This window comes from Lithobates pipiens, unplaced genomic scaffold (assembly GCF_037356315.1).
Source record: "Lithobates pipiens isolate NorthernLeopardFrog02 unplaced genomic scaffold, aLitPip1_a1.2 Scaffold_3, whole genome shotgun sequence".
In the NCBI taxonomy this organism is placed as follows: Eukaryota; Metazoa; Chordata; class Amphibia; order Anura; family Ranidae; genus Lithobates; species Lithobates pipiens.
Genome location: NW_027507790.1, coordinates 37,596,120 through 37,612,058, shown reverse-complemented (window position 1 = coordinate 37,612,058; position 15,939 = coordinate 37,596,120). Strand labels below are relative to the sequence as shown.

Here is a 15,939-nt window from a genome sequence, read left to right as displayed (position 1 = left end):
CCGTTCAGGTCCGCCTGAAAAACTGACAGGCGGGCCTGAACGGCACGTCGGTGTGAAAGAGGCCTTATAGTCCTATGGTTTTCTGTACACAAGATCAGACTTTGCTCCATCGGACTTTTGTTGCCAGAAAGTTTGTCCATTCGCACAGCCAACAAAAGTCAGATGAAAACAGAAAAAGTTTGTCCGATGGAGCGTACACACGGTAGGATGTTGCTCCAAAACAGCTGATTTGCATGTTTGTTGTCAAAAAGTCTGATTGTGTGTACGGGCCTTAAGAAACATATGCCTGATGATGAAAAGCTCATGAACTAACTGGTGCAGTGTGTGCCTCGATGAAGAAAGGTGGAATCCTGTCCTTAAATCCATAGGCTTTAGTGATGAGCTGCCAAATATATCTGGAGATAGCAGGCTGTCCATTATGAGGACCTACCTTTAGGAATGACAAACGGAGAATCAGACTTTCCTTGCCCACCTCACCTCAAGCACACAATGGGTTAACGCTTCCTCTAGAACCCATAAGTCTACCTCTTTCTAGCTAAATAAGACGACCCCTCCCCAACTGAAGTGTTCATCTTTTTTGGTCATGCTCCAGGCCACCTGTTGATTGCAGTTGGTAAGTTCTTTGTTTGCTGCAATTATATACCCCTGCCGCATCTACTCCTCCAAGTTCAGCCTCTCCTAGAGTTGAAGACCCAGAATGTTGGAAGTAAACCTTCCTAAAAAGTGTGTGCCAGGTCACTGGCAAATGATTTAACCACTTAAGGACTGGAAGGATTTGCCCCCTTAACGACCAGGCCAATTTTTTGGGCTAGCGGCCGAAAAAGGGTTAAAATCACCGGCAAAGTGGCGGGTTTGCGGCACTGCCCCATTGTTTTCAATGGGAAGAGGAGCTTTAGGAGCATATATAGCACTGCTCCTATATCGACTTTTTGTCCTGTTCTGCAACTGCACCACTCCGGTGTCAAAGTCCTCGGGCTTTGGCACTGGAGACACAGGAGAGGCTCTTTACAGGCGCTATTTTTAGCACTGTAGCGCTTTTAAAGCGCCTCAGTGTGAAAGTAGCCTCAGAATGGGGATCTGTCTGTTTACATTGACAGATCCCCGTTCTGAAGCTCTGTGGAGAGATCGCGGGTGGCTGGCAGGCATCGGCGTCATACGCCCATTATCGCTTTTAAATCGACTGATGTACACCTACGGCAATTTCACCCCGGAGAGCCAATCTGCTGCAGCATTGATATTGTACAGGTGTAGTATTATTATAAATGCTCTGCAATGTCACCATTTCCTCTTCTTTCTTTTTTTTTCCTGTCTGTTATAGGACGCATGCCACACTGCTTTCCTGGCTTTATTTTCAGAGCGGCTGTGGATGATGTCACAGGGAGCAGGGAGATGGGGCAGCATTGGACAGTGACCACCAGTCGTTATGCAACTGCGTAAAACAGTTTTAGATATCTGCATGTTTTTTGGTGAGAGGTAGAATGATTTTCTCCTTATAGTTTTTCCAGATATAAGCTTGCCACAGCTGTTAGTGGCACAGAAGACTAGGGAAAGGTAGGAGGGGGGCAACATGGGACATGTTTTTTAAAGGCATTCTCAAGGACTGCAAATTATGTCGTTTTACATTATTTTAGGAGCAGAAGCCCAAAACACAAACACTCCAAAAACATAAGATATCTTCTCCTGGCCCGGGACAGTCCGCAGCCCTCAGTGTCGGTTCACACTGAGGCAGCACGACTCGAAATGCGACTGCCTCAGGCGACCTGGACACTACCGCTGTGGTGACTTGCAAAACGACTTCTCTATAGAAGTCAATGCAAGTCTCCTCAAGTCACCCCCAAAGTCAAAGTATAGAACGGGAAGTGACTTGTCAGGCTGCTAAGTCGCCTGACAAGTTGTCCCAGGGTGAACTGACCCTCAGAGTCCTCCACAGGGCAGCTTTCATGATCCCCAAACAGCCCAGGTGGCACTGGCTCAAATGCGTATATGGCAGCATGATAGGAAATGCCTCACCGAGTTTAAGGAGCATTTTTGCTCTTTTGAGGAGGCTATAGCAGAAAGTATACTGCAAATATCCATGCCACAGACAACACAAAAAAGAGCGTAAGGACGGATGAAGAAAGATCAGGTGTGCATACTTTCATGTACCGATCAATGCTGAGCAGCAGAGGTGGGAAATTTGCGGTGGCCGGATGTCGCTTCCAGTTCCAGTTCAGGTGTCTGCCTTTTTGAAGAAAAAAAGAGGAAAAATTGCGCTACAGAATGGAGAAAATAAAAAATAAGTGATGCTGCAGTTCTACTATATACCAAAAAGTTATATACATATGTAAATAAGAAAAGAAAAAAACGCGCAATCCCTAATAGTGAATATTAAGGTATAGACACCTCACCCAAAATTGAATATGGACCTTAAGTGATTATAATTCAATAACACCTATTTTAGAAAAAAGTCTCGTAGAGTGCAAAAAGTGTTATATAAGAAATCACATCACTATAAATACCCAAACCTATTGTGTGACATATACTAAACACATTTAACAATACATATGCAACAGTGTCACTAATTACATAAACAGTGAATCACAATAATATTGTGCCATGTACTGACACAAAAAAAAAATGTGCAAATGAATAAATCACATAAATTGATAATGTGTCCTCATTGTGATAGTTCTTGTAAAAAACAAGATTTTAAATATAAATGCACTGTAAACAAAACACCACGTGTCCCAGATGGCTCCAAGTCTCTGAATCGTGTTCCAACGTAGAACAAAAGTGCACCACCACCAAACAGATAAAATTGGCTCCTTACCAGATATCCTAGTAAGGTGCGCTTTAAGGGGTCAGGTCAGACCATACTTAAACTTGAATCATCCAACCCTGGCTCCACTTTCAAACAGGAACACAACTCGAGAATATTCCAGCAAGGAAGCGAATGGTCCACTGGTGAGATGTCTTGTGTTCCAGATCTTCTGATGGGACCTCTCTGCTCCAAGGAGTTTACCTGTCTGATTGGAGTCACCTGAGCTCAGTGAGGTTGTTGAACTGTCAGGTGGCCAATCGGACGTCTGCCTTTTTCAGTCTGGGCAAAGCCTAGAGCTGCACGATTTTGGCTAAAATGAGAATCGCTCTTTTTTTGCTCAGACTAAAGATCATGATTCTTGCTGTGTGACATCATCTTTCACATTATACATAAAAATAGGGCTAACTTTTTTTAGTTTTTTTGCTTTTTATTCATTAAAGTGTGTGTATGTGTGTGTGTGTGTGTATATATATATATATATATATATATATATATATATATATATATATAAATTATTTTTTATTGAGTTTGAAAGACCGCTGCACAAATACAATATAATATTGCAACAACCACAATTTTATTCTCTAGGGTGGTATATATAATGTTTGGGGGTTCTGAGTAATTTTCTAGCAATAAATATTGTTTTTAACTTGTAAGCAGCAAGTGTCAGAAAAAGGTTGATGCCGCGTACACACGATCAAACAATCGGGCGGAAAAGTCCGGCAAACTCAAGTCCGCCGGACAATCCCCCCATGTGTAGCCTCCGGCATACTTTTTTGACCCGAAAGTATGGCGGACTTAGTAAGTAGTTTTGCACTCCAATCTTTCCGCCGGACTCGCATTTCAGCGGACAATCCGGCCGCGCGTATGCCTGTCCGCCGTACTTTTGAAATGAACGGAGAAAAGTCCGCTCATTCGAGCGGGTCTGCAGGTAGGCAGGCGGGGGTGAAGGAGACGCCGCTGGCCCCGCCACCTGGTATGGACTTAAAGGGGAACCCCAATGCTGAAAAAAATCGGTGTGGGGGTCCCCCCCAAGTCCACAACAGACCCTTGTCCGAGCACGCTACCCGGCCAGTCAGGAAAGGAGGGGCAAGCGAGCGCCCCCCCCCCTCCAGAGCCGTACCACGGGGGGTGCCTTGGGGAAGGGGGGGCCGCGCGGCCCCCCCACCCCAAAGCACCTTGTCCCCATGTTGATGAGGACAAGGGCCTCTCCCCGACAACCCTGGCCGTTGGTTGTCTGGGTTTGCGGGCGGCTTATCAGAATCCAGGAGCTCCCTTTAATAAGGGGGCCCCCGGATACCAGCCCCCCACCCTATGTGAATGAGTATGGGGTACAATGTACCCCTACCCATTCACCTGTAAAATAAAGTACAAAAAAAAACACAACACACAAGATAAAATAGTTTATTGCACAGCTCCGGGGGTCTTCTCGCCGGACTCCTCTGATATCTTCTTGTAGGTCTTTTGCTAGCGGAGGAGCCTGGCATTCTTCTTCGTCGCCGCGGCCTCTTCTTCCGACTTCGGGGGTCTTGTCCCCCTCTTCGCGTCTTCTGTCGCCACCGCCGCCTTCCGTTCTTCTTATTCTCCTTCTTCTGGAGATATTGACTCGAAGCTCTCTCCGGCCGCAATGCCAGAGACGCGCTGCGCGGCGACTTATATAGGGACAAGGGGCGGGGTCATCGGTTGATGTCACATGGGTTGATGTCACATGGCGATAGTCCCAGCATCCTCCGGGACTGTGACATCGTAAGGGGCGGGGTCACCATGTGACATCAACCCATGTGACATCAACCGATGACCCGCCCCTTGTCCCTATATAAGTCGCCGCGCAGTGCGTCCCTGGCATTGCGGCTGGAGAGAGCGTCGAGTCAACATCTCCAGGAGAAGAAGGAGAAGAAGAAGAAGAAGAACGAAAGGCGGCGGTGGCGACGGTGACAGAAGAACCGAAGAGGGGGACAAGACCCCCGAAGTCGGAAGAAGAGGCCGCGGCGAGGAAGAAAGCTGGGCTTCTCCGCTAGTAAAAGAGCTACAAGAAGATAGCGGAGGAGTCCGGCGAGAAGACCCCCGAAGATGGAAGACCCCCGGAGCTGTGCAATAAACTATTTTATCTTGTGTGTTGTGTTTTTTTTGTACTTTATTTTACAGGTGAATGGGTAGGGGTACATTGTACCCCATACTCATTCACATAGGGTGGGGGGCCGGTATCTGGGTTCCCCTTATTAAAGGGGGCTCCCGGATTCCGATAAGCCTCCCGCCCGCAGACCCCGACAACCAACGGCCAGGGTTGTCGGGAAGAGGCCCTTGTCCTCATCCACATGGGGACAAGGTGCTTTGGGGTGGGGGGGCCACGCGGCCCCCCCTTCCCCAAGGCACCCCCCATGTTGAGGGCATGCAGCCTGGTACGGCTCGGGGGGGGGGGCGCGCTCGCTCGCCCTTCCTTTCCTGGGCGGCCGGGTAGCGTGCTCGAACAAGGGTCTGTTGTGGACTTGGGGGGGACCCCCACGCCGATTTTTTTTGTCGTTGGGGTTCCCTTTTAAGTCCATACCATGTGGCGGGGCCAGCAATGTCTCCTTCGCGGGCCCCGCCTACCTGGAGACGCGCTCAAAATGAGCGGACTTTCCTCCGCGTCTGTGGGCGAGTCCGTTCATTTCAAAAGTAGAGCGGATAGTACGTCGGACTTAGTACGCCGTATTAGTCCGCTGAAAAAGTGACGTGTGTGGGCAAGTAGCCCATTCGGAAAGTCCGACGGACAGTCTGGCGGGAAGTCCGCCAGACTAAGTCCGTCGGATAGTCGGCTATGTGTGTACGCGGCATGAGTCTTTAAGTGGTTAAACTTCCCTCATCTACAGGCAGAAGTTCATTCCTTTTGATTTAAAAAATGTTTATACTTATCTGCCATGTTTTGATAAAACGCAGGCTGCCTGGATTTTATTTTTTTTCAGCTGTGAGAACTCTCTACACTTATTAGAAAGAATTGTGAAATGCTGTTTTGAAGATCGGAAAGGGAGAAAAATCACAAATTCAATTATTAAAGAGGGTGTCCACTGAAAAAAAAAAAAGAAAAGCCAGCAGCTATAAATACTACAGCTGCTGCCACCACCATTCTCGTTGAGGGAATCAGGAAGTGAAGCGGTGCGGCTTCACTTCCCGGTTCCCTACTGCGCATGCGCGAGTCGCACAGCGCAATGGGAATGGTCCGCTCTGTCTCTGGGACCCGTGTGTGTCCTAGCAGACAGTGCGGCGGGACAGGAAGAGGCATAGACTCCCGTGGGAGTCTATGCCCGGAAGTGGGTGCAAATACCTGTCTTAGGTATCTGCACCCCCCTCCCCCCTGAAAGATGCCGACTGTGACACCGGAGGGGGGGTTCCGATGAGTGGAAGTTCCACTTTAGGGTGGAACCCCGCTTTAATGATTAAACGTGCAGCTCTAGCAAGGCCCAAGGAATCTTTTGAAAATCTTGTTTGCAGTGATGGTGCCTTGGACCAGGTGGCACATGAGGGTGTTTTAATTTACCTTCCTCAGTCAATGGTAGAGGCTGGCTATAGATCAGAAAATATTTGTGCCTGCACAAATTCAGCAAGAACTGGAATTTAGGACGTTGCCACTGTGCCTCTTTCAGGGCATGCCTCTCAGCCCAGGGGATGGGATGGTTCTGATGGCAATATAAATGAAGAAATCCTGTGAGCTACCACTCAAAAAAAAGATGATACTATATGGACAGCTGCTGGCATTGATCACTTTGCATAAATTCATGCAAAACCAGTGTATATATTATGAAATGCCACGCTATCTTAAAACTGTAAACTAAACGTATATGGTAATAACTGGATGAAGTGACAATAGTGCAATGAAGTGCTAATCACGTGAATCAAACTGACATGATTAAATTACCAACTTCCATACAATGTTGATAACCATAAATGATAACTGGATAAAGTTAATAATAACATAGCATAATAATAGCACTTTATTGCACTACTGTCACTTTATCCAGTTATCATTTATGGTTATCATCACTGTATGGAAGTTGTGATTTAATCATGTCAATTTGATTCATGTGATTAGCACTTTATTGCACTATTGTCGCTTTATCCTGTTATTACCATATACCTGTGGTTACAGTTTTAAGATGGCATTTCATAATGTATACAATGCTTCTGATGGCAGATCCCAGTCTTCGGGCTGGGGAGTCCACAGTCTGATGAAACAGGTGCAAGGCCATTGGATCGTGGTGGAATGCAGACGACTCGAATTATCATGAATGGAAGGCATGTTTTCTAGCACTGTATGCCTTTCAGGATCTTCTTCAAGGGGGCCTGAGTGAAGTTGATGATTGACAACAAGACAGCAGTAGCCTACATTGCCTGCCAAGGGAACACAAAAAGTATTTTCCTGTTACATCTTGCAACAGAAAAGTTTCGCTGGGCAGAGAGACACTTACAGGCAGTTAGCACTGGTCTTCTTGCCAGGAAATCAGAATCAATTAACTGATCAGGTAGGCAGACTATTTTCCAATTAGTGCCACCAACCAATATTGGCCATATGGGGCTTTCCAGCAGAATTTCCCAGAGAGACTCTGAACACGCAGTTCCTGATATTTGCAACACGGTATCAATGCAAAGACACCATCATACAAAATAGGTTCACTGTTCCATGAGATTTTCTGTTTGATCTTTGTCTCTCTCCGGTGTCCTTGAATATAAAGGTGCTTCTGAAAATTTGGACAGAACAAGTTCATACCCTATAGTGTGTTGTATGTGTGTGTATATATAATATATATTTATATATGGTGTTATATGTAGGCATTCTAAGACAAGTTCCATTCTAGGCAGGGCACATTGGTATCTGTTAATATAATTGCGCATATTAAAGGAGACTTGTTGTTAATATGCAAGAATATAGATTAAGGATATAGGCATTCCATACAAGTCTATTCTACACCTCCAAAAGGTTGTTAAGGTGGTATCTGTTAATCTAATTGCGCATATTAAAGGAAACTTGTTGATGTTAATATGCAAGAATGCAAATTACAGCTGTTCACGGCTAGGGGTCATCTTCTGTCACTCTGAAAGACACAAGGAGATCAAAGCATTTAATGGAAAGGGCCAATCAAATTGCTCAGCCATTCGGTGTATTGGGGATATAACATGGCATTCAGTCTTGTCTCAGTGTGTGATTATAGAGGCACAGGTCTAGGAGACATGGGACTCTGAAGGCTGGTATTCATTGTCATATATACTCTGTTGGATTTTGTCATCTGTTGCAAGACTTTGTTCTGTATTGGAAGTGCATCTCTCTGGAAAAATTGGGTTGCTGCGGAAGAGTACTTACATCACCATTCTAACAACCCAATACACGATATATCATATCACTACACTTCCGAGAAGGCCTTTGCTTTCGCTACTTCCCCAATGTCATCTGCACCACCAATCTCGTTTCTGGTCAAGTGAAATCTTTTATGGCAAGGTCAGTTACAGCACCCCAATCCAGTGAGATTACTTTTAATAGCCTGGCTACTGAATAGGCCAGACTATTGGTGCAAGAATTCTTATCTGAGGTGGTTCAGACCTTGATGAAGGCCAGAAGATCATCCATGAACACTACATATGAGAGGATTTAAAGGAAGTTTGCATTGTTTGCTCATTAAAAGATTTTTTATTCTGTGTCCCCTGCTCTAGCCAATATCCTGGACTTTTTACAGTCAACACTAAATGTTGTTCTGGTATAAAACTTCATTTAAGGTTCAGATCTCTACCTTCCCTTTCACAGGATGCAGATGGGTGGAAAAGCCAGTTACCAGTTGCTTCTTGCAGGTGCCAATGCGTATATGACCCCCCCCCCCACCCCAGGAAATCCTTGTTCCCTTTTGTGGGATTTAGGCTTGCTTCTGAAAGCAGTGTTATCAGCACCCTTTGCTCCAATGGTTTTGTTTCCATTGAGGTTACTCACTAGGGCTGCACCGATACCGAGCATTTGCATGAGTGCTTACACTCGTGCAAATGCTCTGATCCTTGACCCGATACCTGGACTATTGGGGATGAATGGTGCGGGCAGTTACAAGCACCGATCTTCCCGTATAGATTTCAATAAAGCAGCTGACAGCCGTTTCTCCTCCTCCTCCCTCCTCCCCCTGCAGCTTTCAGCTGCTTTATTGAAATCTATACAGGAAGATCGGTGCTTGTAATGGCCCCCACCGCTGCACCGATCCCCCCCCCGACTGTCCCCTGTGTCCTCCAGTCCCCCTCCATGCGCTCCTCTGGTCCACCAGTGTCCCGGATCTGTCAGGATGTAGAGCAGAGGAGGGAGCCGGTAAATCTGTCATTTACCAGCTCCTTCCTTTTCTGAATGCACAGAGTAACTAACTCTGTCCATTCATAACTGAGCATTGTAAACTGTGTTTCTTTTTCTGTGTCAAAGCCCCCCCCCCCCCCCCCCCCCCCCCACACCAGGGCTGATTAAATAATATTAATAAAAAAAGGAACTGTAATAAATATTTAAAAGTTAAATTGTAAAAAAAAAAATATTTTATATATATATATACACACACACACACACAGTGACAATGTCAGTAGAGCAGCAGACGGTGTCATTAGGGCAGAGGGCAGAGACTGGTGTAAGTAGTTTTTATTTTTATAATTTTATATTTTACATTTTTTTTTTTTAAGGAGCCCACACAAGTTGACACAAAGGGGTTTGAATGGTCATTAAAAGGTAACCACCCTCACCTGTGATCTGTTTGCTTGTAATTAGTGTGTGTATAAAAGGTCAATGAGTTTCTGGACTCCTGACAGACTCTTGCATCTTTCATCCAGTGCTGCAATGACGTTTCTGGATACTGAGTCATGAGGAAAGCTAAGACTTCTGGCAAAAAGTCATTTGGAGTGATGAGACCATTATTGAGCTTTTTGGCCACAATTATAAACACTACATTTGGAGAGGAGTCAACAAGGCCTATGATGAAAGGTACATTATTCCTACTGTGAAACATGGAGGTGGATCGCTGATGTTTTGGGGATGTGTGAGCTACAAAGGCACAGGAAATTTGGGCAAAATTGATGGCAAGATGAATGCAGTATGTTATCAAAAAATATTGGAGGAACATTTGCATTCAACAGCCAGGACGCTGTGCATGGGACGTACTTTGACATTCCAACATGACAATGATCCAAAACACAAGGCCAAGTCGACCGTCATTGGTTACAGCAGAATAAAGTGAAGGTTCTGAAGTTGCCATCTCAGTCTCCTGGCCTCAATATCATTGAGCCACTCGGGGGGGGGAGCTCTCAAACGTGCAATTCATGCAAGACAGCCCAAGAATTTACAGGAACTAGAGGTTTTTGCCAGGAGGAATGGGCAGCTTTACCATCTGAGAAGATAAAGAGCCTCATCCACAAATACCACAAAAGACTTCAAGCTGTGATTGATGTTAAAGGGGACAATACACGGTATTAAGAACTGGGGTATGTAAACTTTTGATCAGGGTCATTTGGGTAGTTTCTGTTTTCATTCTGATTTTAAAAAGAGTAAATATAGTTGATTGATAATAAATGGCTTCAGCCAAACACTAAGGCTGCTTTCACACTGGGGCGGGAGCGGCGTCGGCGGTAAAGTGCCGCTATTTTTAGCGGCGCTTTACCGTCGTTTTAGCGGCGGTCTGCAGGCGCTAGCGGTGGTTTTAACCCCCGCTAGCGGCCGAAAAAGGGTTAAACCCGCCCGCAAAGCGCCGCTGCAGCGGCGCTTTGCCGGCGGTATTGCCGCGGTGTCCCATTGATTTCAATGGGTAGGAGCTGTTTAGGAGCGGTGAATACACCGCTCCTTCACCACTCCAAAGATGCAGCTAGCAGGACTTTTTTCACCGTCCTGCCAGCGCATCGCTCCAGTGTGAAAGCCCTCCGGCTTTCACACTGGAGTGAAAGGGGCCTTTTTTTTTTCAGGCGCTACACAGGCGCTATTTTTAGCGCTGTAACGCCTGAATACCGCCCCAGTGTGAAAGCAGCCTAAGCATGAGTGAAAGAAAAGTTTGTGTTATCATTCATATTCTATGAAAAATGGGCAAGAAATAAATATACATCTATATAATCGCCTCTTCAGTGCTGCATATTAGTGCCACTGCCACATGACATTAACCACTTACAGACCGGACCAATTTGCTGGTCAAAGACCAGACCACTTTTTGCGATTCGGCACTGCATCGCTTTAACTGACAATTGCACGGTCGTGCGACGTGGCTCCCAAACAAAATTGACGTCCTTTTTTTCCCACAAAAAGAGCTTTCTTTTGGTGGTATTTGATCACCCCTGCGTTTTTTATTTTTTGTGCTATAAACAAAAATAGAGCGACAATTTTGAAAAAAAACGCATTCTTTTTTACTTTTTGTTATAATAAATATCTCCCAAAAATATATAAAAAAACATTTTTTTCCCTCAGTTTAGGCCGATACGTATTCTTCTACATATTTTTGGTAAAAAAAATCGCAATAAGCGATTATTAATTGGTTTGCGCAAAAGTTATAGCGTTTACAAAATAGGGATAGTTTTATAGCATTTTTATTAATAATTTTTTATTATTTTTTTTTTACTAGTAATGGCGGTGATCAGCGATTTTTATTGTGACTGCGACATTGTGGGGGACCCATCGGACATTTTTGACACATTTTTGGGACCATTGTCATTTATACAGTAATCACTGCTATACAAATGCAGTGATTCCTGTGTAAATGACACTGGCAGTGAAGGGGTTAACCAGTGGGTGGCAGTGTAGGGGTTAGGGGTTCCTAGGGGTGTGTTACTAACTGTGGGGGGGTTGGGCTTTCATTTAGTGAACACTGATCTCTGCTCCAATCACATGGAGCAGAGATCAGCATCACTAGTTGCTAGGCAGAATGACGAAATGCTGTTTACAACGGCATTTCTTCATTTGGCCGCTCCGTGAGACGATCGCGGGGATGCCCGCGGCGATCTAGTCCGCGGGTCCCGCGACCGGACTCGCAGGGGTCCCGACCAGCGCGGGAGCGCGCTGACGGCGGCGCGTTCCCGATGGCAGGGCGGCAAATTTAAAGGGACGTACATGTACACCCATTTGCCTGCCCGTGCCATTCTGTCGATGTACATCGTCGTGCGCTGGTCGGCAAGTGGTTAAAAAAAAGTATTGGTAATCGGTATAGGTGAGTACTGGGGAAAAAGTATCGGTACTTGTACTCTGTCTTAAAGAAGTGGTATTGGTGCAACCCTAACGTCCCATAATCATGGTAGAAGTGGAATGTTTGCCAGGAAGCTCCAAAATTCAACAAATGTCCCAGCACTCCTTGCCACCAAAAGCTGTATGGCTGCATCTCCAGGTTTAACCTCTTGGAGAAATGCTTGGAACAAAGTAAAAGCATTACAATGCTCCCTGCATAAAGGGCAAAACATACAACAAAGTTGGCTCTTAGAAGCCCAGTAATTCCCATGCTTGAGAGAGAAAGGCAGGAACATTCAAACCACCTTCAAATATGTGATTGCAATGGGGAATTATTCCACTTTATGTAAATCCTCCTCCTTGTGAACATGAAGTCATTGCAAAGCAGAATATTTGAAGTTAACTGCCACCTAGTGGTAATCACTGCACTAACACGCAGGCTGCATTCTATCTCTTGTGCTGACCCAACTATAATTCAAGGTAAAATAAGTGCTAAAAAGTATCGCCAAAGCCATTCTTAAAAATTTGGCTAGAGTGCAGAAAGGAAAGAACTCCTGGTGACAATGGTCACCAGGACAAATAGAGAGGGTGATTTTTAACTAGAGACTAGTAAGACTGCAAATAATAACCTGCCAGGTTCTTTCGAACACTTGCCTATTCTATGCAAAACTAAAACTAAAAAAAGTTGCTCTTAGATGATAAATTGTTTCTCTGCCTTTTTGGCTAGGATGAAGTGTAGTATCTGTTCTTATCAACGTCAAGTAGGGGTGCTCCACCATCATTCAGGCCTTTTGACTCCGGTGGATGGCTGTATAGTATTCCTGCTTGTATGATGAGATTCCGAAGGAACTTCCTTGTGGAAAGGAATCTGAATCAAGTGCTCTGAATCTGAATCTGAAGCTCAAGGCACCCAGTGTACCCGGATTTGAGTGGTGCTACCTTGTTTGGGCATGGGTTGGGAAGGCAGAGAGCATGCAGCATTAAGCACCCCCTGGGAGTGGCTACCTAGAAATGCTATGGGGTTGAGACCCTAGTGTGAGAACAGGCACCAGGCCACAACACCAATTTGTATTTTTTTTCTGCACATTGCCTCATAGGCTAAGTCCTTTGACCAAGACTGGGGCAATCTTTGTTACCAGACCACAAGGCCTAGGCCATTGTATATATGCTGGCACCTTTTTTCACTTATTTATTGCTCACCACGTGTGTAGCCAGTAGGGTTTGGGTTTTCAGGCTCACCCTGAAATCTAGGGGGAGGATGTGTGACCTGCTGGATCTTTTGGCTAGGTGGACTAGAGTGCTTCGGCCTTTTGGCTAAGATCAAGTGTAGTATCTGTTCTGTGAGTGAGGGTCACTTTGATTTTGGGCACCACGGTCACTGCACCATGACACGCTTTTTTAGCACCTGCCTCTTGGGCCGGGCCTTTTGGCTGGGACCAGAGGAATTTTTTATTCCCGGCCGGAGGGCCTGGTCGTTGTTTCACACAACGACCACCTTTTCACTCTCCTCTCCACTATCCCTTCCCCACTTTTTATTTATTTTCAGTGTGTCTTGTCACGTCTTGTTTTGTCACTTTGCACGTTTGCTGTGATGAGTAGGGTCACAGGTTCTAGGGCCTGTCCTGAAAGTCTGGTGTGGGGGTGGACATGGCCTTCTGGCTTAGTTCACCCTCTGCCTTAGGGTTTGGGGTCTTCCTTCGGGGGAGCCCTACCTAGTATTTGGGTGGGTCTGTTTCGGCAGACCTTCCGAAGAACGGGGTCTGACTGGTTTCGGCCAGGAAGACCAAATTTTAAGTGTCCTTGTCCCTGTCAGGAGCCTAAACGCCCCGGGGGATTCAGGACAAGGTCCTCTGATTTTAGAGGACTTGTGTAGTGTACCCGTCTGCACTTTTTTGTGTCACTCTTTATGTGTGTGCACATTTTTTATGCACCGGGTGAAGTTTTTTGGAGTGTGTTTTGCACGCCACTGGCTTTCAATAAAAGAAAAAGAAAAAAAATCTGTTCTTAACAGTTACCAGGAGGTGGCGCTTGCTTCCGTCCCTGTTCTACGGCGAGGTGGAGCAGGGTTGGCGGTTGCTATGCAAAGCCTGCTGGTGTAAAGGTGACCTGGAGCGGTTCGTAGCCGAAAGGGAAGCCTTCTGATGGGGATGGAGAACCACTGGTCGAAGCCAGGGGAGGGGACCCTGGCAGACCGGCTTGGATTGTGGCAGCTTTAGCCCCAGTCAGTTTTTCGGGAGGGAACGCTTAGCTCTTCTGTTCCAGCAGAGGGGCGGCCGGTACCTTTCGAATATAATTAGGTAGGAGTGACGGGAGTGAGGGTTTGACCTGATGGCAAAGGGTCTCACTAAGCTCGCTGATCTCCATGCCTTTCTGGCTGTGGTGGGGGCTGCCGTGGTCTGGGCTGGGCTGTCGGGGATGCTTTTGTTGGAAAGCCCATGGTGATGTGCCCCTGGAGTGGCAGTCCAGGGGTGCCTTCTTTCACTGTGCGTCAGCACTTTGATTTAGGCACCTAGGTCACGTCACCATTACACGCTTTTTTTACACCTGCCTCTAGGGGCCGGCCTTTTGGCTAGGACCAGAGGAATTTTTGATTCCTGGCCGGAGGGCCGGCCATTGTATTGCACAATGGCCACTTTTCACTCTCCTCTTCACTATCCCTTCCTCACTTTTTATTTATTTTATTTATGTGTGTTTGTCACTGTTTGTCACTTCACGTTTTGATTAGTAGGGTGTCGGTCCTCGGACCAATCCTGAACGTCTTGTGGGAGAGCGGACATAGGCCTTCTGGCTTGGTCCAATCTCCATGAGGGGGGGCCTACCTTCGGGGAAGCCCCCACAGTACCAAGTACCTAGGAGGTTCTGTTTCGGCAGTCCTCCCGGGGAAAGGAGGTCTTCCGGTTTCGTCCGGGGACCACTTGTTGAGTCTGGTACCTCAGTCCCCGTCTGGAGCCTAACGCCCCGGGGGATCAGGGTATGGTCCTTCTTTTGGAGGACATCAGGCACCCGTCTGCACTTTTTAGTGTTTCACTCTTTATGTGTGTGCACTTTTTTTATGCACCGGGTGGAAGTTTTTTGGGTGTGTTTGCATGCCATGGGCTTTTTAAAAAAAAAAGAGTGCTTCTCGGCCTTTTAGCCAAGAGCAAGTGTACTATCTGTTCTTATCAGTTGCCAAAGGAGGCGCTGTTCCATCCCTATTCGAGAGGGTTTGGTCAGCACTCTCTGATGGCATAGTTAGCATCCGGAAGGACGGTTTCGGTAGGGGCCACGTTGTGCCGCCCGGCAGTTAACTGGGAGCCAATGTATGGTCGAGTCTGAGCTGTCTGGAAGGGTGCTCCTGGTGAGGATGGGTGCTGCTACTGGTCTGACCCAGAGGGTCAAGTACCTGGCCTTCTGACCTGGATTGGGGTAGTTCTAGCCCTGGACAGTCTTTCGGGAGGGAATACCGGCTGCTCTCTATGCTGTGGGGAAGGAGCAGTTAGTACTTCCTGAATGTAATTAGGTAGGAGTGATGGGAGCGACGGTGGAGCCTGATGGCAAAAGGCTCTCACCAAGCTTTCTGATCTTCATGCCTTCCTGCCTGGGGTGGGGGCTGCTGTGGTCCAGACCATGGGTCAGGGCGGTCTTGAAAGCCTTTGGAGTATGTGCTCCTGGAGTGGCAGTCCAGGGGTGCCTGAAAGTCACTGTGAGTGAGGGTCACATTGATTTTGGCCACCAAGGTCACTACACCAATAGCACGCTTTTTTAGCACCTGCCTCTTGGGCCGGGCCTTTTGGCTGGGACCAGGGAAATTTTTTATTCCTGGCCGGAGGGCCTGGTCATTGTTTCACACAATGGCCACCTTTTCACTCGCTTCTTCACTATCCCTTCCCCACTTTTTATTTATTTTAGTGTGTGTTTGTCACGTCTTGTTTTTTCACTTTGCACATTTGCTGTGATGAGTAGGGTCACATGTCCCAGGGCC

At 46.6% G+C, this 15,939-nt stretch overlaps 1 pseudogene; it reads left to right on the top strand.

Annotated features, from left to right (window-relative positions):
- Positions 1-13,274: 13,274 nt before the first annotated feature.
- On the top strand, positions 13,275-13,428 carry LOC143941776 (U2 spliceosomal RNA; annotated as a pseudogene).
- The last annotated feature ends 2,511 nt before the right edge of the window (positions 13,429-15,939 follow it).